The sequence below is a fragment of the Mustela nivalis genome (genome assembly GCF_964662115.1).
Source record: "Mustela nivalis genome assembly, chromosome: 1".
Classification (NCBI taxonomy): Eukaryota; Metazoa; Chordata; class Mammalia; order Carnivora; family Mustelidae; genus Mustela; species Mustela nivalis.
The window spans coordinates 72,262,946-72,286,895 of NC_139020.1; the positions used below are offsets into that span (position 1 = coordinate 72,262,946).

The following is a 23,950-nucleotide window of genomic DNA, read 5'->3' on the forward strand; positions in this document are numbered from 1 at the left end:
ATAGAACTACCCTGTAATCCAGCAATTGTACTACTAGGTATTTACCCAAGGATACAAAAATACTCATCCTAAAGGACACATACATCCCAATGTTTATAGCAGCATTACCAACACTAGCCACAATACAGAAAGAATCTAATTTTTCAAATACATTATTTTATTGATTCTTTGGCCAAGTCTACATGTAATTACATAAAAGTGAGTAGAATGAAATATTTAGTGAAAGAGATAATGGCTCTATACTTATCAAGGCATGGCATTTCTGGGAATCATGCCATTTGAATCTATGTGGATTGATCTTAAGAAATCAAATAAACCAAAAAAAAAAAAAAAAAGAACAAAGGGGAAAAAAAGAAAAGAAATCAAATAAACCACATTCAAATGATTGCTGCTAAGGTTTTTTTCTCTCCACTTCTGACCCAGTTATCTAAAATAAAAGTCTCATGAAAAAAACCTTTCTACTCAGTTGATTTTAGCTTACCAATGACATCAATTATTTCCAATTTATAATTAGGATGAGTCATTATTTCTAAGGGCTTTTTTTAATTACAAAACTTCAGGGCGCTTGGGTGGCTCAGTGGGTTAAAGCCTCTGCTTTTGACTCAGGTCATGACCCCAGGGTCTTGGGATCGAGCCCCACATCGAGCCCCACATCAGGCTCTCTGCTCAGCAGGAGGTCTGTTTCCCTTCCTCTCTCTCTGTTTGCTGCTCTGACTACTTGTAATCTCTGTCTATCAAATAAATAAAAAAATCTTTAATTACTAAACTTCAATAACAAATATTAAACTTCAGTGGTTATAAGGCAAGAGCTCTTAAATTATCAGAATGCAAATATATTCTGAAAAAAATGACTAGTCTTAATGAGACTAAGTTTTCTGATATAACTGGAGCTGTCACACATAATTTTCAAAATTTCTTAAAACTGTGAGTTCTAGCTTGTATGGAGGTTCCCGGACAAAACACTACCTTCTGTAAACAGCAAAATGAAAATAATGAAAGCATTAGTACTATAATCTTTTAAATATTAAATCAAAGTGGGTAACTGGATATTTCAGATTAATCTATTATCTATTATATTATATTACATTTCTATTATGTATATTAATATATAATTTATTACATTAATATATAATCAAATATAAATATATAGCATATAATACATAATATATATTTTATATTTATTTACATTTACATAAATATAAATAATACATATATTATATAAATAATATAAATATAATATTAAGTAATAAATATAAATATATAATAAACCTATTGTTAATCTATGAATCTAGTCATAGTTCTTCTTACTTTCCACACTGTTTTATCTAAAGAAGTATCAAAGAAATATATGAAAAATTATGTAAATAACTCAATAAAGTTTTAACATTGCCCTATGGTTAGACTATGTGATTTTTGCTCTGTTTAAATGGTGATACTGAGTAAAATATTTTGATAAAAATGTTTTTCCTTTATATGAGTGAATTTGGAAAATGAAGATCAACAATTTTGTGAAAGACTTTTAAATAATGAAAATGGTTCATCAATCTAAGCCTTCTTACATTTCTCAAAACTGTTTTTCCATGATAGACAATTGCCTTGTGGATGATGAACTGAAATGTAAATTTGGGGTAAGAGCATGATATGAAATGTCTCCAAGTACTATTTGCAAAAATCTCATAAAGAGGCTGCCACTGTATTGCTCTCTTGGTCAAAAGACTTATGGCACTAACCACATGGAATAGAAAATGAAAAATCTAGATGAATAAAAAAAAAGGAAGAAAGAAAAGATACTTTTAGAAAAAAAAGAAAGAAAAGATAGTTTTAGTTGAATCTTCCATTCTTAATGAAAAAGAAGTTGTTCAAGGCTAAAATGGAAAGTTGGGTTCCAAAAAGTAAATCACTATTCCTCCTTCTTTTGCTTTTTCTTTTACTTCTATAATATTTGGAAGCAGAGATACACACAAGGTACACATATGTATATGTAAATGAGCATTAATGAAAAGACTAGCATTTTTCCTTGATGTAAAAGGATGCAAACAACATTGCCTAATGCTGGACAGGAACTGATATCACATGCATATCAGTTATGTCTTGAAAGTTCATTATAGTCCCAGTAATTAAGAAAAGAAAAATAAAAAACAGTTGAAATTAAGATTCGAGCAAACTAAACCAAACCACTGAAAAATACTTAAAGGTTCATATGAGCTAAGAGCAGATATTGCCACAGAATGAAATATAAGTTGATCTCTATGGAGGGGAGGGTAGTATACATAGCAACCCCTATACTTCTTACTTGTCTTAGAACTTTTTTATGTAAGTCTCTTTGGATATAAATTCAAATTATTAATCCAATATGGTATATGCTCTTGGAGCTCACTGACAACAGGTAATCCAGAACTCTGAGCCAAACCAGAAGAACACTGGACATGTTTTCCATGGGAGGTTGAACAGCTTTCTTGCTTGCCACCTGTACTTGAGTAGGTGATAGCTATATTACCCTTAAAAGTATGATTAATAGAGTCCATTTCTGATAGCTGAAACAACCTTCTTTGAGTTGAAATTTTTAGTTTTGAACAGCTTTGGGGGCATTCAAGTAAATACAGCATAAGAGTTTGTAATTAGGCTGACATTTCTAGACACAATTAACTTGCAGATTCAAATACTTGATTTACATATATAAATATCATCATGCACTGACAATTCATAATCTTCCTTTGGAAAATGTAACTCTATCATAAGTCATTCTCTGGTGGATATTCATTTAATTCTCCATATGGCTACACACACACACACACACACACACACACACACACACACACATTTGTGACATTCAGATCTTCTCTTAATCACTAAAAATATTGCTAAGCAGTAGGTTCTCTGACCTAGCAGTCTTGCAAGTCCTGTATGACTTTAAGATATTAACTCTTCAAATATCTGATTGTTAAAAAAAATTTATTAAATTTTATTTTATAGATTCTTTTTATATGTTTCCTAATATTGTTTTATTTCTTCACAAAATACATATTCTTCAGTAGTTTAAGTTAGATCTTTTAAAATCCGAGTATTAGGAAGTCACTAGTAAATGAGCAGAGAAGTGATTTTCATAATGGCACTTAAAAAATGAAGATGTTGAAGCAAGCCTCATGGTCATTATTTAAATCCTAGTATATAAATTTATTTCATGACATACATATTTGTCAGGGCAATACACGTGATGCTCTATGTATGACTTTGCCAATTGTCTGACATTGTTTACAGTTACATTTGCATTTACCTCTGTTGTTTAATGTCTAAAATATATATGACAACACCCTATCTGGAAAGTAGATGAGTCAGAGAAGAGTAATGAAGAGAACGATCAAATAAAATATAAAAATAAAACCCCAATTCCATATGGATGGGTTGAATCATATACTCAGTCACTGACAAATATACACACACATAAAAAGGCATGCATCTCTTTAGAGCGCTATTGTGGCTAAACCATTTATTTTCCATTATTTTAAAAAAGTGTTACTTAAATGGTAGTATTTTGTACTGTAAAATGTTTAAATTGAATAGATTTAATTTTAGGTCCAGTCAAATGTGTAGTTGTCAAGCATTTAATGCTGAAATACGTTGCCTTAAGAAATGTTATTTCAGAGCTGTTTGCCTTTTAAATTCTAACTCTCTGTATATCTATTTGTCTAGCCGCCATCAAGGAGACATTGTAGCTGGAGGCGTTGGTAGGAAGACGACTGAGGGCTGCATCCTATAAAACCCTCAAGTAGGAATTATTGCCTTTCTTGCCTCAGTTCTCAGCTGTATTATGTCACCAAATCACATCACAGTGTAATCAAAGATGAATAAAATATTTTTTTTCTTTACCTTAAATGCTTTTTCTGTCAATTACAATCAAAGGACATGATTTCAGGTCTGTCAGTTTGTGAGGCTCTTTCCTACTGATGACTAAAGCTGTAATCTGCTAAATATAAAATGAATCAGAAAAGTCTTAGAATGATTTTGCTATTAAGAAAAATGTGTTTTTTTTCCTCCCACAGGGGACAGAAAAGTAATTGGTCTTTAAAGAATGAAATCAAAGATTTTATTTTTAGATGACCACTTTTTTTCTTTTTATGCTTTCCTCTTCCTGCCTTAATTCTAAGTCTCTAGTCGCAACACTGGTTTGTTTTTTCTGAGAAAATATACAAAGTACTCTAACAAAAACTGCAGAGCTCTTTGTAAATATTTTATTAGCCCCTTGTTTTCATATGTCCAAAACTTTCTTGCCATATTACTGCCAATTAGGTACCCCATAATATTAGCAGTAATTCTGCTGTAACTCCAACTTCTAGACAGGTTTCTGGCTTGATTACATTATTAACCATAATCAAAAACATTTTCCCAGAATGATTTTAGCTTGGTAGTAGGGATTGCTTCCTTTGATCTTCTTAGCGTTATTTTACGATAGGTTGCTCCTCATTTACACTACAAATGCTGGCAAAAATGAAAGTGGTATCTCTGCTAGCAATGCCTGATAAAGTATAATAACTGGTTCAGCAGCTTCTGTCAGCTGCTTTCATCGATGAAAATCAGGTTGTTTATAATGGGGGAGAAACGCTTAGAATGTAAATGCTTACCATCATGAGAAGCTACATAGAACTTGTCAGGAACTTCTGCCTCTTTCCTCAATTAAATTTTTCTTTCTAAATTGAATATAGCATATATTTGTGAAATTAAGACACCTTCCCTGTGTGTTACACCAAATACCTCTCTTGGTGCTCATATCCAGAACTACTGTTCGGAAGTAAGAATATACATGCAATGTATACATATCTTAATTCATTATCCCTAGAAGGTCTCATTCACCCCACCCAGCTCCATCCTTCTCCTTTATCTCCCATTACTATTTATTGATCAAAATGAGAAATACATAGAAACATCTTAAAACAACATATCGACACAGCTGTTTCTTCAGGGTGAGACAGAAGAAATCACAGACACCTGTTATCCAGTATTTTCCTGTTAGCATACACACACACACACACACCCCAGAATTACCAGACTGAGAAAAAAGTATGGAATCAAGTACTGCATATAACCTGCTAATAAATACAAGCATTTAGTGTCCTATCTCGTTCCCGATGTCAGTAAATTCAAATCATTTGAAACAATATATCATACACTGAGAAATAAACCCAAGTTTTTCCAAGTACTTCGGGAAGTGAGGGTTTCCCGACGCATTACAAAAGAAACCTCTGAAAGAGAGAGTCAAAGAACAAAATCCTGCTTGTGATTTTGTCACTGGCTATGTGATCTTGAAATTAACTAAAAAAAAAAATCATTTTTCGTGTGTACATACCCCCAGAGCACAATGAGAATCAGACCAGTTAGCAACCCTGCTAGTTACAAAAGCTAAAAAAATCATACAACATTAGAGCCACAGAAACCTTATGACACCTGGTGTGACCCCTTGCTCTCATTTCACAAATGAAGAAAGGATGAATGTGTGTGATACAAGGCAGAAGAAAGCTGTTGTGAAGCAGGCCTAGATCAAGGATTCTGTGAAGCAAAACGACTGTCTGAAAAAGTGTAGTATCAAGCTTCACACCTAAATAAAGGTGTCTAGAAAAATGGATATGACTTTTTTTTAATGAATTTTAAGTACACAATTAACATCTATACAGTACTGAAAAACAAAGCATTTCACACTAGGCTAAACTCCCTTTAACTACCAACCCAAATTTCAGTCTCCTTTTTCAACTCAACCCCATCCAAAACAAAGAAAAAAATACTGCATCAAAATACTTTATTTCCTTCCAGATTTTGTGCGTGCGTGCACATGTGTGTGTACACCCACTGGATAAAAATAATTTTACTATTTGGAAGGGGATCTGAGTATGATCTCAAACTATGATAATTCTAACAATGGATTAAAACCCAACATTATTTCTAGAGCCTGATGATAACCAAAGAACACCCCATCTTGGCAGGAAACCTTTGATAATTGTACAAACAAAGGTTGTCTTCAAGCATTTGCACATGCTGTTCTCTACATTACTGAATTCAAACCATTTCTTCAGTATTTTTATAGGACTTTGAAAAAATTATTTAAGCTTAGAACAAGTATCCTTATCCATACCTATTGAAGGTAATATTATCTACTCCCTTTAGTTCTTTTTAGAATTAAATAAAATTAAATACCTACAACAGTGCTCAGAACATAGTATTTACTTGTAATATTGCTTATATCTTATAATGAATTATCTTCTTTTCCTGTGGAAATGGTTACTGGAAGGATAAAGAAACAGTTCCTGATTTTATCCTCATCATTTCACACAATCTCTGTAACATATAGACAGGTATTCAAAAACTTTTGAGTTTGCTGCCCAGATAAACATGGGGAGTAGATGTACCTGAGCCTAATCAAGGGGGTGAATTAGCAGTTATTTGGTAAATTTGATCTATTTATACATAATATACATAAGGAGCCCTAAATATTACTTTACTTTCTCCTCATTTTATCAATATTTCCAAAGCCAAAACTTTGGCTTTTGCTACACCGATATACATGCTACGTGTATCAGTGCTTCTCAAACTTTCTTTCACCATATGAAAATAATATTCATTCAACTCTCCTGACATCACTCACCAGGCTGCTTGAGAGAAGAAGGAAAGGAAGAGAGAATTACTACTGTCCCCACTGCACTCAGGTTTCCTGTGAACTGAGGTGGTCACTGGTAATCCGTCATGGCACACCAGTTTCACACATGGGGCAAGAGCCTCTGACTATTTTTATTTGCCTAATATTACTTAGTAAAGTAACTTTAAATACTATTTCTAATTAACCTTAAGTACTCATATCTACACAGTCACCAATGTTATGATCTTCTGTTGTTGTTGTTGTTGTTGTTGCTGCTGCTGTTGTTAGTAGAAAGCAACCTTAAAAATCTTGATGGCTTAAAAACAACACGGATTTGTTCCTCACCCATGTCTCATATACTTTTCAGACTGGAAGATTCTACAGAGCCTCTCTTTCATGTTCTCCTCATTCAGAAGCTGAAGTTGAAGGAGGCTCTTACATTTGGAATGTGCCTGGTCACTGTGTTGGTGGGAAGACACCATAGTGGATTGCATGTTTGGTTAGTAAAGACTTCTGCTCCAAGTTTATTGGACAGAGAGGTCTAATGGCCATGATGAACATCAAAGCCATGAGGAAATGGAAAGGCAGTCCTGCATTTCTGACAGGAGGAGACTGAAATACTGACAAACAGTCCTAATGACTAATCTTCATTTCCTTTTGTTTTTCCTCTTAAAATATGGAGACCTTATCATAATGGGGTAAACATAAATGATTACATGTCAAAAATAAGAAAATCAGTTATTTTATAAAAGATGATAGTTGTCTTTCTCTGCTTGACTTAAGTGGGTAGGAGAAGAATAAATGAAACAAGATGGGATTGGGAGGGAGACAAACCATAAGTGACTCTTAATCTCACAAAACAAACTGAGGGTTGCTGGGGGGAGGGGGTTTGGGAGAAGGGGGTGGGATTATGGACATTGGGGAGGGTATGTGCTTTGGTGAGTGCTGTGAAGTGTGTAAACCTGGTGATTCACAGACCTGTACCCCTGGGGATAAAAATATATGTTTATAAAAAATAGAGTTCTTGTACAAGCCTACACTATGGAACGATAATGGGAAAAAAAAAATATGTTTATAAAAAATAAAAAGTTAAAAAAAAAAGATGATAATTACATTACTTCAGTCTTTATGTACAGAGACAGAAAAATACCATCTCAATTTTGCCATGAGCTCTGTGGCTATTATTTGTAATGTCAATATTTTATTTCGATTAGCAACTATCATTCACAAACTCTTAAATTTTCAAAATTCTAAATGTCTTCAGAAGAATTATTCATGAAAGCATACACCCATTTTCTAAAGATACTATAATTCCTTTAGTTGAGAGTAGCCTTGAGCAAGCAAAAGCATGGTGTTGCTCCAGTGCATTTCATTAAGCTACAACGTATCTCACAGTGAAAGATGCAGCTGCCCTATGGTCCCACGGAGGGCATAGCACAATCACGGCCTTTTCCCCGCTTTCACCATGATATTGCCACCAGTCATCTGGTGATCCCACCTTGCTGAAGCAGTGCACTATACTAAGTAACTATCTAGTTTAAACCAGAGTAGTCTGACTGGTTAATAAAGTTTTTAACAGGTCACCTGACAACGCCATATAAGTTAGAGATAAACAAATAAATGCAATACCAATTTACTTGGAGGAAAATCTACTATTAGTAGAAATGAGTCAGGATGGTATCCGTAATTTTTTTTTTAAGTATCCAAATAAGGGCTGGCACAGCATCACATAGCAAAATATCCAGATATTTTATTGACTGTTTTGCTTTTCATTTAGATGTTTTAATGTTTCCCTGTCGCGTTCTGTGGAAATTACATAAAAATAGCACATTCTCTATCCCACATACAGTGTCTGCACTGACAGGTGGCAGGTGGAAAGGCAACTCTAAAAGGAATGTGCCCCTATATTTCTAAATGCCCTGTGGCATACCTTGATGATACACAGTATGATACAAGAAATGTGCCCTAAATCTTCAATATGGCAGCTGATTTCCATTCTATACACAAAGCAGACATGAAGCATGGAGACCTGATGGAACATGCATCCTTCAACCTGGTAAATGCGGCTAGATTAACCAAAATATTTTAAAACAGCCAATAATTTTAAAAGCATTGCTTGCCATTGCATAATTATTTAATAAACCATATAACGTACAACTGTTATTCAGTCACAGAGGCCCTCTTCACACTGCACCATATGGCTAATGGCTTCGATCGCACATCACACCATACTGAGAATTCCTTCTCATCATACTGTATTGGCTACAGACTCAGTTTGTGGCTAATGTGTGTGTTACCCTTTCACTGCATGTTTATTTTATGAGATGGTGGCGTCTGTTTTGGTGTTGATTCTAAGATGATAAACTACTATTTTTAAAACTGAACTAGAAAATCACCTCAATATTAATTTTCCAAGATGGATTTTAAATATAATTTGTATCTTTTCCCCAGTTGTAACTCTAAATTCTGGCTTTTTGCATTTTGATAAGTGTCAATAATGGAAGACTACATTTATTATAGTGTCACTTGTAGATGTAAAAAACTAAATTAAATTATCTATGGGCATCATTTGGGAACATTTAGCTGGTAGATTTCTTCTCTGTATCTACTGCAGGGCAATAGCAAGTCTCTGGGAGTCACAAATAATTTAATTCCAGAGACTGTTTTCCATATCCAGTCTTCAAGAGCACCTCAGTGAGCCTCTCATAGCAGCCTCTTACTGAGTATCAGCACGTGTCTGTATATCCCAGATATAAGTCTTCTGTGTATTGTTTTCCAAATAAACACTAATGGAGTAATACATATTTTTGTTTTCAAAAACAGAATAAGGAAAAACATGAGAATGAAATGTTACAAAGTTAAAAAAAAATGTTGCAAAAGTAATATCAATTTTCAAAAATAATACCAAATATTTGGTCAACTTATTCAGATTTAGCAAGCATCTGAAATGATTTTTTTCTTTTTAACTTTCCAGACCAGATGTTTTGGCACTGGCCTTATATTCTAAAATGATTTAGATGGGAGCAATGAAATTATCCCTGGGATACAGATATAAGATAAGACTAGCTATCTTATCTGAACAAAACACTCAAAGTAAAAACACATGAGTAGCATCACTCTCACTTTGCCTGGAAATAAAAGGAAATGTGAGAAAATACATTTTGTTTCATTTTGGGTTTTTTAAAAGATATAATTGCAATTTCGCATTAAGAAAGCCCATTTCTGGTTGACAAATTTTCTGTTTCTAAACATTAGGAATGTTGCAAGTTGGGAAAAAAATGTTTACCCTCTTCGAATTTAATCAAATTTGTTGATGGCAGAAATTAGCATGACTGGTGCTTAGCAGAAATCAAGATGATTACGCCTAACATACCCCAGCTTTAAAGAACCCAACGTGTTCATTTTGTATTTCAGCCAACATAATTTTATAACAGTTTGGTTTCTACTATATTTCAAGGATGAGCAGAATAAATGAATAAGTTTTCCTTGCTCAAAGAAGAATCTTTTTTTTTTTTTTAGCATAACAGTATTCCTTGTTTTTGTACCACACCCAGTGCTCCATGCAATCCGTGCCCTCTCCAATACCCACCACCTGGTTCTCCAACCTTCCATGCCCCGCCGCTTCAAACCCCTCAGATTGTTTTTCAGAGTCCATAGTCTCTCATGGTTCACCTCCCCTTCCAATTTCCCCCAACTCCCTTCTCCTCTCTAACTTCCCTTGTACTCCATGCTATTTGTTATGCTCCACAAATAAGTAAAACCATACGATAATTGACTCTCTCTGCTTGACTGATTTCACTCAGCATAATCTCTTCCAGTCTCGTCCATGTTGCTACAAAAGTTGAGTATTCATCCTTTCTAATGGAGACATAATACTCCATAGTGTATATGGACCACATCTTCCTTATCCATTTGTCCGTTGAAGGGCATCTTGGTTCTTTCCACAGTTTGACGACCGTGGCCATTGCTGCTATAAACATTGGGGTACAGATGGCCCTTCTTTTCACTACATCTGTATCTTTGGGGTAAATACCCAGTAGTGCAATTGCAGGGTCATAGGGAAGTTCTATTTTTAATTTCTTGAGGAATCTCCACACTGTTCTGCAAAGTGGCTGCACCAGCTTGCATTCCCACCAACAGTGTAAGAGGGTTCCCCTTTCTCCACATCTCCTCCAACACATGTTGTTTCCTGTCTTGCTAATTTAGGCCATTCTAAGTGGTGTAAGGTGGTATCTCAATGTGGTTTTAATTTGAATCTCCCTGAGGGCTAGTGATGATGAACATTTTTTCATGTGTCTGATAGCCATTTGTAGTCTTCAATGGAGAAGTGTCTGTTCATATATTCTGCCCATTTTTTATATGATTGTCTGTTTTGTGTGTGTTGAGTTTGAGGAATTCTTTATAGATCCTGGATATTAACCTTTTGTCTGCACTGTCATTTGCAAATATCTTCTCCCATTCCGTGGGTTGCCTCTTTGTTTTTTTGACTGTTTCCTTTGCTGTGCAGAAGCTTTTGATTTTGATGAAGTCCCAAAAGTTTGTTTCCTTTGCCTTTGGAGACATATCTTGAAAGAAGTTGCTGTGGCTGATATTGAAGAGATTACTGCCTATGTTCTCCTCTAGGATTCTGATGGATTCTTGTCTCACGTTGAGGTCTTTTATCCATTTTGAGTTTATTTTTGTGTACGGTGTAAGAGAATGGTCGAGTTTCATTCTTCTACATATAGCTGTCCAGTCTTCCCAGCACCATTTATTGAAGAAACTGTCTTTTTTCCACTGGATATTTTTTCCTGTTTTGTCAAAGATTATTTACCCATAGAGTTGAGGGTCCATATCTGGGCTCTCTATTCTGTTCCACTGGTCTATGTGTCTGTTTTTATGCCAGTACCATGCTGTCTTGGTAATCACAGCTTTGTAGTAAAGCTTGAAATCAGCTTGAAACTGATGCCCCCAGTTTTATTTTTGTTTTTCAACATTTCCTTAGCGATTCAGGGTCTCTTCTGGTTCCATACAAATTTCTGGATTATTTGCTCCAGCTCTTTGAAAAATACTGGTGGAATTTTGATCAGAATGGCATTAAAAGTATAGACTTCTCTAGGCAGTATAGACATTTTAACAATGTTTATTCTTCCAATCCAAGAGCATGAAATAGTCTTCCATCTTTTTTTTCTTCTTCAGTTTCTTTCATGAGTGGTCTGTAGTTCCTAGAGTATAGATCCTTTATCTCTTTGGTTAGGTATATTCCAAGGTATCTTATGGTTTCTGGTGCTTTGTAAATGAATCAATTCTCTAATTTCTCTTTCTATAATTACATCATTAGTGTATAAGAAAAAAGCTGATTTTTGTGCATTGATTTTGTATCCTGCCATATTATTGAGTTGCTATCTGAGTTCTAGTAATTTGGGGATGGTGTCTTTTGAGTTTTTTCACATAAAGTATCATGTTGTCTGCAAAGAGAGAGAGTTTGACTTCTTTGCCAATTTAAATACCTTTTATTTCTTTTTGTTTTCTGATTGCTGTTGCTAGAACTTCCAGTACTATGTTAAACAATAGTGCCAAGAGTGGGCATTAACTGTTGTGTTCCTGATCTCCAAGGGATGGCTGTCAGCTTTTTCCCATTGAGGATGATATTCACTGTGGGTTTCTCATAGATAGATTTTATGAAGTTGAGGAATGTTCCCTCCATACTCTGAAGAGTTTTAACCAGGAAAGGATGCTGTCAAATGCTTTTTATGCATCAATTGAGAGGACCATGTGGTTCTTCTCTCCTATTAATGTGTTCTTTCACATTGATTAATTTGTGAATGTTGAACCACCCTTGTATCCCTGGGATAAATCCCACCTGGTTGTGGTAGATAACCCTTTTAATGTACTGTTGGATCCTATTAGTTAGGATCTTGTTGAGAATTTTGGCATTTGAATTCATCTGGGATATTGGTCTGAAATTCTCCTTTTTGATGGGGTCTTTGCCTGGTTTGGGGATCAAGATAATAATAGCCTCATAAAAAGAGTCTGGAAGTTTTCCTTCTGGTTTCTATTTTTTGAAACAACTTCAGGAGAACAGGTATTATTTATTCTTTGAATGTTTGGCATAATTCTCCAGGAAATTCATCAGGTCCTGGACTCCTGTGTTTTGGGAGGTTTTTGATCACTGCTTCAATCTCATTACTGACTTTGGTCCATTCAGATTATCAATTTTTTCCTGTTTCAGTCTTAGAAGTTTATAGGTTTCTAAGAATGCATTCATTTCTTCAAGGTTACTTAATTTATTGGCACATAGCTGTTGATAACAATTTCTGATTATTGTTTCTATTTCCTTGGCGTTAGTCATGATCTCTCCCTTTTCATTCATAATTTTATTAATCTGGGTCCTTTCTCTTTTCTTTTGGATATGTCTGGCCAATGGTTTATTAATCTTATTAAAGAACTTCTCAAACTCAACACCACCACCCCCAAAAAAACCCCAAATAATCAACTCCAAAAATGGGCAGAAGACATGAACAGACACTTCTCAAATGAAGACATACAAATGGCTAAAAGACACATGAAATAAATGTTCATTATCATTAGCTATCAGGAAAATTCAAATCAAAACCACATTGAGATACCACCTAACATCACTTAGAGTGACAAGAATTGATAAGGCAAGAAACAACAAATATTGGAGAGGGTGGAGAAAGGCAAATCCTCTTAACACCTTGGTGGGAAAGTAAGTTGGTGTAGCCACTTGGGAATAGTATGGAGATTCCTCAAAAAATTAAAATTAGAGCTAACCTATGACCTGGTAATTACACTACTGAGTATTCACCCTAAAGATACAGATATGGTGAAAACAAGGGCCATATGCTCCCCAGTGTTCATAGCAGCAATGTTCACAATGGCCAAACTGTGGAAAGAGCAGAGATGCCCTTCAACAGTCAAATGAATAAAAATGTGCTCCATATATACAACGGAATATTACTCAGCCATCTGAAAGGATGAATACCCAACATTTGCATCAACATGGATGAGACTGGATAAGATTATGCTAAGTGAAATAAGTCAAACAGAGAAAGTCAATTACCATACGGTTTCACTTGTTGTGGAACATAAAGAATAGCATGGAGGACATTAGGAGAAGAAAGGTAAAAATGAAGGGTGGTTGGGGGGTGAGAATTGGAGGGTGAGATAAACCATGAGAGACTATGGACTCTGAGAAACAAACTAAGGGTTTTTAGAGGGGAAGGGGTTGGCCTGGTTATGGGTATTAAGGAGGGCATTTACTGGATGTAGCACTGGGTGTTATACACCAACAATGAATCTTGGAACACTACATCAAAAACTAATGATTTATGGTGAATAACACAACATAATAAAAAAATTAAATAAATATATAATAAATTCAAGTCAACATTTTAAAAAAATATTTAAGGGTTGTCTTTATGAGATGTCAATGCCTTCCCTGGTTCTTTGCTTGAAGTAATGAAGGAAGTCTGAGTTTTATCTCCTCTCCTTTTCAAGCAACAAGAAAACGTGCAAAAAAAATCACATAAAAACACATAAAAGAAAGGTTTGGGGGACTTGTCATCAGGGATGAACTGTTTGCTCTAACTTTGCTTTACAGAGCCTAAAGATGAAATTTCTGCTATGAATAGAGAAGGACCTCACCTGATTTAAGTACCATGAGTCTGTACCACTGGGCTACTGCCTAAAATTAGGGCTGGCTTCTTGGCACCATATAATTTCACTATGCCCAATCCTATAGAGATACTGGGTGTGCAAGGGTACCAGGATGCCCATACTAAATCAGTTGTTTCAATGCAGCTAATAGTACCCTAGTGTCCAGGAAGCATTAATTCACTTCACATGAGTGAACAGTCTACTTCCAGATAGCAGTTTACCCACCCAGACTCACCATAGGATTGGCACTTCCACAATGGGTCCTGCCTTTGATGTGCCATTTTCATAGTCATTGCTTTATGGTTCAGTACATTGATATCAAGATCTGTTTTTTTTTTCTTTTAACTAGATATAAAATTAGACTCATTTAAGTGAGAAAATCCATTCATTTGTAACATGGGGCAAATTTATAACCATTCAGTTGCTTCTGATTCTTCTCCATGGTTCCTCAGGCATTTCCAGTAAATGACACCTGGGGAAAGAATAGGTCCAACATGCTAAACTCTCCACTGACTACTGTACACAAACTCACACAAAGAAAAAGCTACTGAGCTTTAATTGCTTGTTAATAAGTTTTTTTAATTGACCTACTCTAGTTTGGTGTATTCTGTGTTATCTTTTGCTTGTTTTATCCAGAGGACATGCTGTGATATTGCCTCAGTGAACCAAAGACAGGGAAATACACAGTCTGGATATGTGTAAACTAAAACAGTTGGCATTTCTCTCTCCTGATAGTTTTTGTTCTTTGTAAAGCTACTAAAAATTTTTTGAAAAAGACTCTGGGAAAAGCAAAGTTAGAATAAGAAAACTTACTACTACAGATTATCTTACCTACCCATATTTCTTCACTTATTCATGTAATTAAAATATTTTATTTCTACATTTTAGCAATGCTTATATTCATATATATGCTTCTCAATGATAATTTGAATAAACAATTGGTTTTTAATTTTTTGTTAATGTTTTAGAGAAAATTAGTTTTTTAGGAGCAGACATCCAAGCCAACAGGTTAAAAACAATGTAAACACACAAATTCAGCAGTGGTCTTTAAGTTTAGAAAGATGACATTTTCTGCCCACTTCAGTTAAAGAAAATATTTTGTATAATCGAATATTCTGTCAGGTAATGTACAATGTTTTGTATTTGCTTGCACCATATCTTATTTACTTGTATATAGCTGTGAGTATATCTACAGCAAGACTTTCTTTGGGAGATCTATTTGCAATGACAATATGAAATAAGGAAAATGCAAAATCTGTCAGACATAGCGAAGATACACAACTGTGAGAAACGTGAGAATGAAAATATATGAGGTGTGACAATAAAGTAATAAAACTAATTTCCTTGTGTGGTTCATAAACTAGCTCTAAAGTCAATTCTATGAGTGAAGTTCCAAAAATGCTCTGAGAAGTGGCAACCATATGGAAATCAGTTTATCAGCTTCCTAAGTTTAGTGCTAAAGGTGCAGCACTCATTTAGGTGTTAACATTTCTGTATATTTGTAAAAACATATATGCCCTTAAAAGTCTTATCTTCTTAAGTCCTTTTGGATCTAATTTTTTTTCTGAAACCTCATGATTAACTCCATGTAAAGTTCTTTAAAATACTTAAAATTTTAAAGCTCCAAATATTCTCCACACAATCATTCACGTTGTGTATAGCATGGTATATTCTGGTGAGGTGAGATTGCATAAAAGGCTATACTTGTTTTATTTATCTCAGCTGAATTATCAGGAGTATGAATAGTCATTTTCTGTGAAACATTTTAAGCAACATGAGAAGGAAATGTAATAGGATCCATCAAGAAGTATCAATGAACCACGGAGAATCCCAATATGCAATAAGGTTTCCAGAAAAGAACTATAGATGAGGAAAAAGAAAATAACATTCCATTTCCTGATTGCCATTTGTATTCCAAAGTGGCTTCAAATGAATTGTGTATTAAAAATGCTAAGTATTATTTCACAGCTCTGCTGAATTTCAAGAGCTAAATCTTAAAATTTAATTGATTCTGATCTAAGAAAGGAGGTATATATTGTACTTTTTATCAGAAGTAGAAGCTGGGCCTTATTCAATTCTCTTTACATTTGATAAAATTACTTATGAAATTATTTCTACACCTAAAAATAAATATTTCCCCCAAAAGAATTTTGCTGATAGTCTCATTCACAAATTGTCCTTTAAATCCAGAAGAGCATCAGATAGTTTAGAAAACAAGAAAGAGCTTTTGCTTATATCTAATTTCAATAAAAAAATTCTTTCCTAGTCATTGCCAATGTCATTTAAGTACCAGAACTGACTATGTCAAGGCCAATGTATTTGATGCATCATGTCAGAGATGGAAGTATCATTTCAAGTTATAAACCCCTACTTTTCAAGTAAGAAAATCCAGACCCAGAAAATTAAAGTGATTCACTCAACATCCCACAAGTCAGTGCCAGAGTATGAATTCAAATCCAGCATTATAAGCACCCTGTGACCAAGCATAGTCTATTCTGCTTATGTGAACTAGTCACAATTATCAAAGTCCAGTTCCTCCTCTCTGGAAGGAGCAGTTGGTCATGACCAGGTACAAAGCCTTCTGGCCATTGATCAACCTACTCATTACAAAGTGATTTGGCTGTGGTCCCCACAGGTACTGGCATATGGCCTGAAATTGTGTTACCAAAATCCAGCCCACCATGTTTGGCTCTGCACTGAGATGCCTGATAAAGTGAGCGAGGATGCGCTGAAATTCAGCCTATGCTCTATGTGTGATGATGATTTCATTTCATGCACCAAGCTGACTGAGCCACGGTGCCCAAACATTTGGTCAAACATTATTCTGGACGTTTCTGTGAAGGTGTTTTATTGAGTAAGATTAATATTTAAGTCAGTGGATTTTGAGTAAAGCAGATTACCCTTCATAATATCAGTCGGTCTCATCCAATCAGTTGTGACCTTAATAGAACAAAGACTGACCACCCCCTCAAAGGAAGAAATTCTGCCAGCAGACTGCATTTGGACCTAGAACAACAATTTTTCCCTAAGTTTCAAGACTACCAGCCTGCCACATCAGATGTGGACTCACCATGCCTTTTACAGCAGTGTGAACTAGTTCCTTAAAGTAAATCTATCTATCTATCTATCTATCTATCTATCTAGATAGATAGATAGATAGATATATCCTTTTAGTTCTGTTTCTTTGGAAAACTCTAATATACTCTCACCAGTTTAGGTGGAAGAGGGTCTTTATTCTAACCCTCATAAAAGTAAAGTATGGGCTACCAAAAGGCCTACCTCTCCTTCACTGTCATTTATTTTTTACCCAATAAACAACAGTAAACTAAACATTCAGGATTTTTTCAATGTAGTTCCTTAGAACGGATTTTTAAAATATTAAAGCAAGCCTGAAACATACCCTTGAAAGCTACCCTGAAGACTCAGAATCACCTAAGACACAACCAGATTAGAAAAGAAGAATGAGAAGATAACATCAGATGGTAAATCCTTCCTTGAGGCCCCAATTCCCTGTTCCATTCTTGGACTTTGACCTATGGCTGCTTCCTCTCCTCCTGACCCTGACCTCTCTCGTTGCAGATTGCTCTGTTCCCTGATACCTGTATGAACCCTATATAGATAATTCTTTGTTGTTCTATCCCTGGACTGGATTCTATTTCTAAGCAGTTCAGTTAAAAGAGCTGAGCAGAAAGGTCTTAGTTTCTTCTCTTGACAAATTTAGACTTTGGGGCATTGGAATTTGATATTTATTAACTCATATGACCCTAGCCTACTTTCTATAATTGTTCCTAAATAAATTATTAACATTAATTGATTAGTAATTGACACATGTTCCAGTTCCATAAAACTAAAGTATAATTAGAGTTAAGTAGTATCTTGAATTATTTGCTTTTTCTGCTTTGCAGCATATTTGATATAAAATATTTTTCTATCAAAAATTATACATATCAAAATTATTTTAACTCAGTAAAAAAAAAGTAGTTATATTCTATTAATCAGTGTGATAAAAGGTGAACTTCACAAGTATAATTACGATAAAAATTCTAATGAGAAATTCCAAGGGAAAAGATAAATGTTAAGGCATTTACTGGCAGAAGCCAGGCTAGAATATGTAATACTGTACATGAATTTGGGGGAAAAAGTAAATTTTAGCCAAGAAACCAAACCACATTCAATTTTTTATCACTTTTTTTCTATATCATGAATATAAAAATATTCTCACAGATATATATGTGTGTGTGTGTGTGTGTGTGTGCGTGTGTGTGTATTTATTTATTTATTTATAAATTTTAAAGGTCTTTCCAAGATATTATATATAGTAAGATCTGGGTATGGTTTGATTTACTGGTAGAGGAGCAGTTGGAAAAAGGAAGAAGGGAGAGATTTTTTTGTTTCACACAAACACTTCCCTAGTTAAAGACACAAATTACCTACATTTAGTGGAACACTACCAGCTCTTCCTTCTTTCTGAAACCTTTCCAAACTGCTTGGTCCCCAGACTTTTGACTGCAGTACAATTCAAGGTTATCTACTATCTTAGTTTGAGGCTCACCCCTTTACCTCACTGTTACATTGCTATGCACATGATCTTATCATATCACTAAATTCTAAACTTTTTCAGGGCAGGAATTGTATTTTTAAGAATTCTTTGTAGGTGTGCCTGGGTGGCTCAGTTGGTTAAGCATCCAACTCTTGATTTCAGCTCATGTCAGGATCTCAGGGTTGTGAGATCAAGCCCTGCATCAGGCTCTGCATTGGGCATTTGCTGTTAGCCTGCTTAAGATTCTCTCTATCACTTTTCCCTCTGCCTCTCCACCCTCTCAGATGTTCATGCTCTCTCTTTTTCTCTTTCTCAAATAAATAAATAAAATCTTAAAAAAAATTTTTTTTTTTTTTTAATGGAGAGAAGTTAGTTGGGGAAATTGGAGGGGGAGACAAACCATGAGAGACTGTGCACTCTGAGAAACAAACTGAGGGTTTTGGAGGGGGAGGGGGCTGGTGGGTTGGGTGAGCCTGATGGTGAGTATTAAGAAGGGCACATATTGCATGGAGCACTGCTTGTGTTGCATAAACAATGAATTTTGGAATACACACCAAAAAATTAAATTCAATTTTAAAAAAAGAATTTTTTACATCTTGTACATAGCACCTTCTGGTTGAACTATCAATAGCTGAATATTTTCTTTTTGGGCAATGTTGGCCTTATGAGATCAACTTTTTGTTTTGAAAAGTAATGTAGACAATGAGCAATTTAAATTGGATTTGGTTAAGCTAACAAAGAATCCATACTTGGTCTTCCAGAATGACTTAAGCTTGCAAATTGAGGTATCATGATAACAAATCCAATAATCTGATATCATCTCTATTCACCCTCCTAATGCCTCTTTGGTAGCAAGAAACTAGAGCTGTTACAGATCAAACTTAGAAGAAATTAGCAATAGTAAACAGGTTTTTTTTTTTTTTTAACTTCTGTGAGCCAGCAGTACATATTCAGTTTAAATGTTTATCTTAATGACTTTCAATTTGTAATAACTTTCCAACATTTCACAATCAGTTCTCTGTAGGTAGTCTTCAGCTGCTGCCCTCAGGTCTTGAATCTTCATTTAAAGTAGCTTTACTATTAGTTGCATTTCTATACACTAACAATGAGACAGAAGAAAGAGAAATTAAGGAATTGATCCCATTTACAATTGTGCCAAAGACCATAAAATACCTAGGAATAAACCTAACCAAAGAAGGAAAGTTTCTGTACCTTAAAAACTATAGAACACTTGTGAAAGAAATTGAGAGGGGCGCCTGGGTGGCTCAGTCATTAAGCATCCACCTTTGGCTCAGGTCAAGTTCCCACAGTCCCAGGATCAAGCCCCGCAGTGGGCTCTCTGCTCAACAGGAAGCCCCCTTCTCCCTCCCCCACTCCCCCTACTTGTGTTCCCTCTCTCACTGTGTCTCTGTCAAATAATAAATAACAATAACAAAAAAAGTCTTTGAGGCATCTGGGTGGCTCAGTGGGTTAAGCTTCTGCCTTTGGCTCAGGCCATGATCTCAGGGTCCTTGAATTAAACCCCCGCATCAGACTCTCTGCTCAGCAGAGGGTCTGCTTCTCTCCACCACCACCCTGCCTGCCTCTTTGTCTACTTGTGATCTCTCTCTGTCAAAACAAATGTATAAAATCTTGAAAGAAAGAAAGAAAGAAAGAAAGAAAGAAAGAAAGAAAGAAAGAAAGAAATTGAGGAAGACACAAAGAAATGGAAAATATTCCATACTCAGGGATTAGAAGAATAAATACTGTTAAAATGTTCATGCTACCCAGGGCAATCGACACAGTCAGTGCAATCTCTATCAAAATACCACTGACATTTTTCACAGAGCTGGAACAAATAATCCCAAATGTGTATGGAACCAGAAAAGAACTCAAACAGCTAGAGGAATGTTGAAAAAGAAAACCAAAGCTGGAGGCATCACAATGCCGACTTCAAGCTCTATTACAAAGCTGTAATCATTAAGACAGTATGGACACATAGATCCAAGGAACACAATAAAGAACCCAGAAATGGACTTTTAACTTCTGGGCAACTAATCTTCAACAAAGCAGGAAAGAATATCCAATGGAAGAAGGATAGTCTCTCTGACAAATGGTGTTGAGAAAATTGGACAGCCACATGTAAAAGAATGAAACTGAACCATTTTATTACACCATATTCAAAGATAAACTCAAAAATGAATGAAAGACCTAAATGTGAGACAGGAATCCACCAAAATCCTAGAGGAGACACAAGCAGCAACCTCTGTGACGTTGGCCACAGCAACTTCTTGCTAGACATGTCTCCAAAGGCAAGTTAAAACACAGGCAAAGATGAACTATTGGAATCAAAATTAAAAGCTTCTGCACAGCAAAGGAAACAGTCAACAAAACTAAAAGGCCTACAGAATGTGAGAAGATAGTTGCAAAACACATATCAGATAAGGGGCTAGTATCCAAAATCTATAAAGAACATATCAAACACAAGATCCAAAAAAGAAATAATCCAGTCAAGAAATGGGCAGAAGACATGAACAGACATTTCTGTAAAGAAGATATCCAAATGACCAACAGACACATAAAAAAATGTTCCACCACACTTGGCATCAGGAAAATACAAATCAAAACTACAATGAGATACTACCTCACACCAGTCAGAATTACTAAAATTAACAAGTCAGGAAACAACAAATGTTGGCAAGGATGCAGAGAAAGGACAACCCTCACACTGTTGGTGGGAATACAAATTGGTAGAGCCACTCTGAAAATCAGTACGGAGTTTCCTCAAGAAGTTAAAAATAGAGGTACCCTATAACCCAGCAATTGTACCCCAAGTATTTACTCCAAAGATACAAATGTAGTGATCCAAAGGAACATCTGCATCTCAATGTTTATAGCAGCAATATCCACAATAGCCAAACTATGGAAAGAGCCCACATGTCCATCAACAGATGAATGGATAAATAAATGTGAGATACACACACACAAACACACACACACACACACATACTAGAATATTACTCAGCCATCAGAAAAGATGAATATTTACCATTTACACTGAAGTAGGTAAAACTGGAGGGTATTCATAAGATACCTAGGAATAAACCTAACCAAAGAGACACAGAATCTATACTCAGAAAACTATAAAGTACTCATGAAAGAAATTGAGGAAGACACAAAGAAATGGAAAAATGTTCCATGCTCCTGGATTGGAAGAATAAATATTGTGAAAATGTCTATGCTACCTAAAGCAATCTACACATTTAATGCAATTCCTATCAAAGTACCATCCATCTTTTTCAAAGAAATGGAACAAATAATGCTAAAATTTATATGGAACCAGAAAAGACCTCGAATAGCCAAAGGGATATTGAAAAAGAAAGCCAACGTTGGTGGCATCACAATTCCGGACTTCAAGCTCTATTACAAAGCTGTCATCATCAAGACAGCATGGTACTGGCACAAAAACAGACACTTAGATCAATGGAACAGAATAGAGAGCCCAGAAATAGACCCTCAAATCTATGGTCAACTAATCTTCGACAAAGCAGGAAAGAATGTCCAATGGAAAAAAGACAGGCTCTTCAATAAATTGTGCTGGGAAAATTGGACAGCCACATGCAGAAAAATGAAATTGGACCATTTCCTTACACCACACACAAAAATAGACTCAAAATGGATGAAGGACCTCAATGTGCGAAAGGAATCCATCAAAATCCTTGAGAAGAACACAGGCAGCAACCTCTTCGACCTCTGCCGCAGCAACATCTTCCTAGGAACAACGCAAAAGGCAAGGGAAGCAAGGGAAAAAATGAACTATTGGGATTTCATCAAGATCAAAAGCTTTTGCACAGCAAAGGAAACAGTTAACAAAATCAAAAGACAACTGACAGAATGGGAGAAGATATTTGCAAACGACATATCAGATAAAGGACTAGTGTCCAGAATCTATAAAGAACTTAGCAAACTCAACACCCAAAGAACAAATAATCCAATCAAGAAATGGGCAGAGGACATGAACAGACATTTCTGCAAAGAAGACATCCAGATGGCCAACAGACACATGAAAAAGTGCTCCATATCACTCGGCATCAGGGAAATACAAATCAAAACCACAATGAGATATCACCTCACACCAGTCAGAATGGCTAAAATCAACAAGTCAGGAAATGACAGATGCTGGCGAGGATGTGGAGAAAGGGGAACCCTCCTCCACTGTTGGTGGGAATGCAAGCTGGTGCAGCCACTCTGGAAAACAGCATGGAGGTTCCTCAGAATGTTGAAAATAGAACTGCCCTATGACCCAGCAATTGCACTATTGGGTATTTACCCTAAAGATACAAATGTAGTGATCCAAAGGGGCACATGCACCCGAATGTTTATAGCAGCAATGTCCACAATAGCCAAACTATGGAAAGAACCTAGATGTCCATCCACAGATGAATGGATCAAGAAGATGTGGTATATATACACAATGGAATACTATGCAGCCATCAAAAGAAATGAAATCTTGCCATTTGCGACAACATGGATGGAACTAGAGCGTATCTTGCTTAGCGAAATAAGTCAAGTGGAGAAAGACAACTATCATATGATCTCCCTGATATGAGGAAGTGGTGAGGCAACATGGAGACTTAAGTGGGTAGGAGAAGAATAAATGAAACAAGATGGGATTGGGAGGGAGACAAACCATAAGTGACTCTTAATCTCACAAAACAAACTGAGGGTTGCTGGGGGGAGGGGGTTTGGGAGAAGGGGGTGGGATTATGGACATTGGGGAGGGTATGTGCTTTGGTGAGTGCTGTGAAGTGTGTAAACCTGGTGATTCACAGACCTGTACCCCTGGGGATAAAAATATATGTTTATAAAAAATAAAAAGTTAAAAAAAAAAAAAAAACTGGAGGGTATTCTGCTGAGCAAATAAGTTAATCAGAGAAAGGCAATTATTGTATGGTTTCACTCATATGTGGAATAGAAGACACACTGCAGAGGATCACAGGAGAAGGGAGGGAAAACTGAATGGGAAGCCATCAGCGAGGAGAAAAACCATGAGAAACTCAACTACGGGAAACAAACTGAGAGTTGCTGGAGGAGAAATGGTTGGAGGGATGGGGTAATTGGGTGATGGGCATTATAGAGGGTATGTGATA

General features: G+C 35.7%; 2 long non-coding RNA genes across 2 annotated transcripts in view; one reads left to right on the forward strand and one right to left on the reverse strand.

Annotated features, from left to right (window-relative positions):
- The window catches only part of LOC309854363, a 470,028-nt gene extending 462,970 nt beyond the window's left edge, over positions 1–7,058 (forward strand). The window contains exons 13-14 of the long non-coding RNA XR_014306183.1: positions 3,691–3,766; positions 6,990–7,058. This is a non-coding gene — a long non-coding RNA (uncharacterized lncRNA). The remainder of the gene's footprint in view (positions 1–3,690; positions 3,767–6,989) is intronic.
- The window catches only part of LOC309854373, a 331,707-nt gene that overhangs the window by 117,565 nt on the left and 190,192 nt on the right, over positions 1–23,950 (reverse strand). The gene's annotated exons all lie outside the window — the stretch shown is intronic.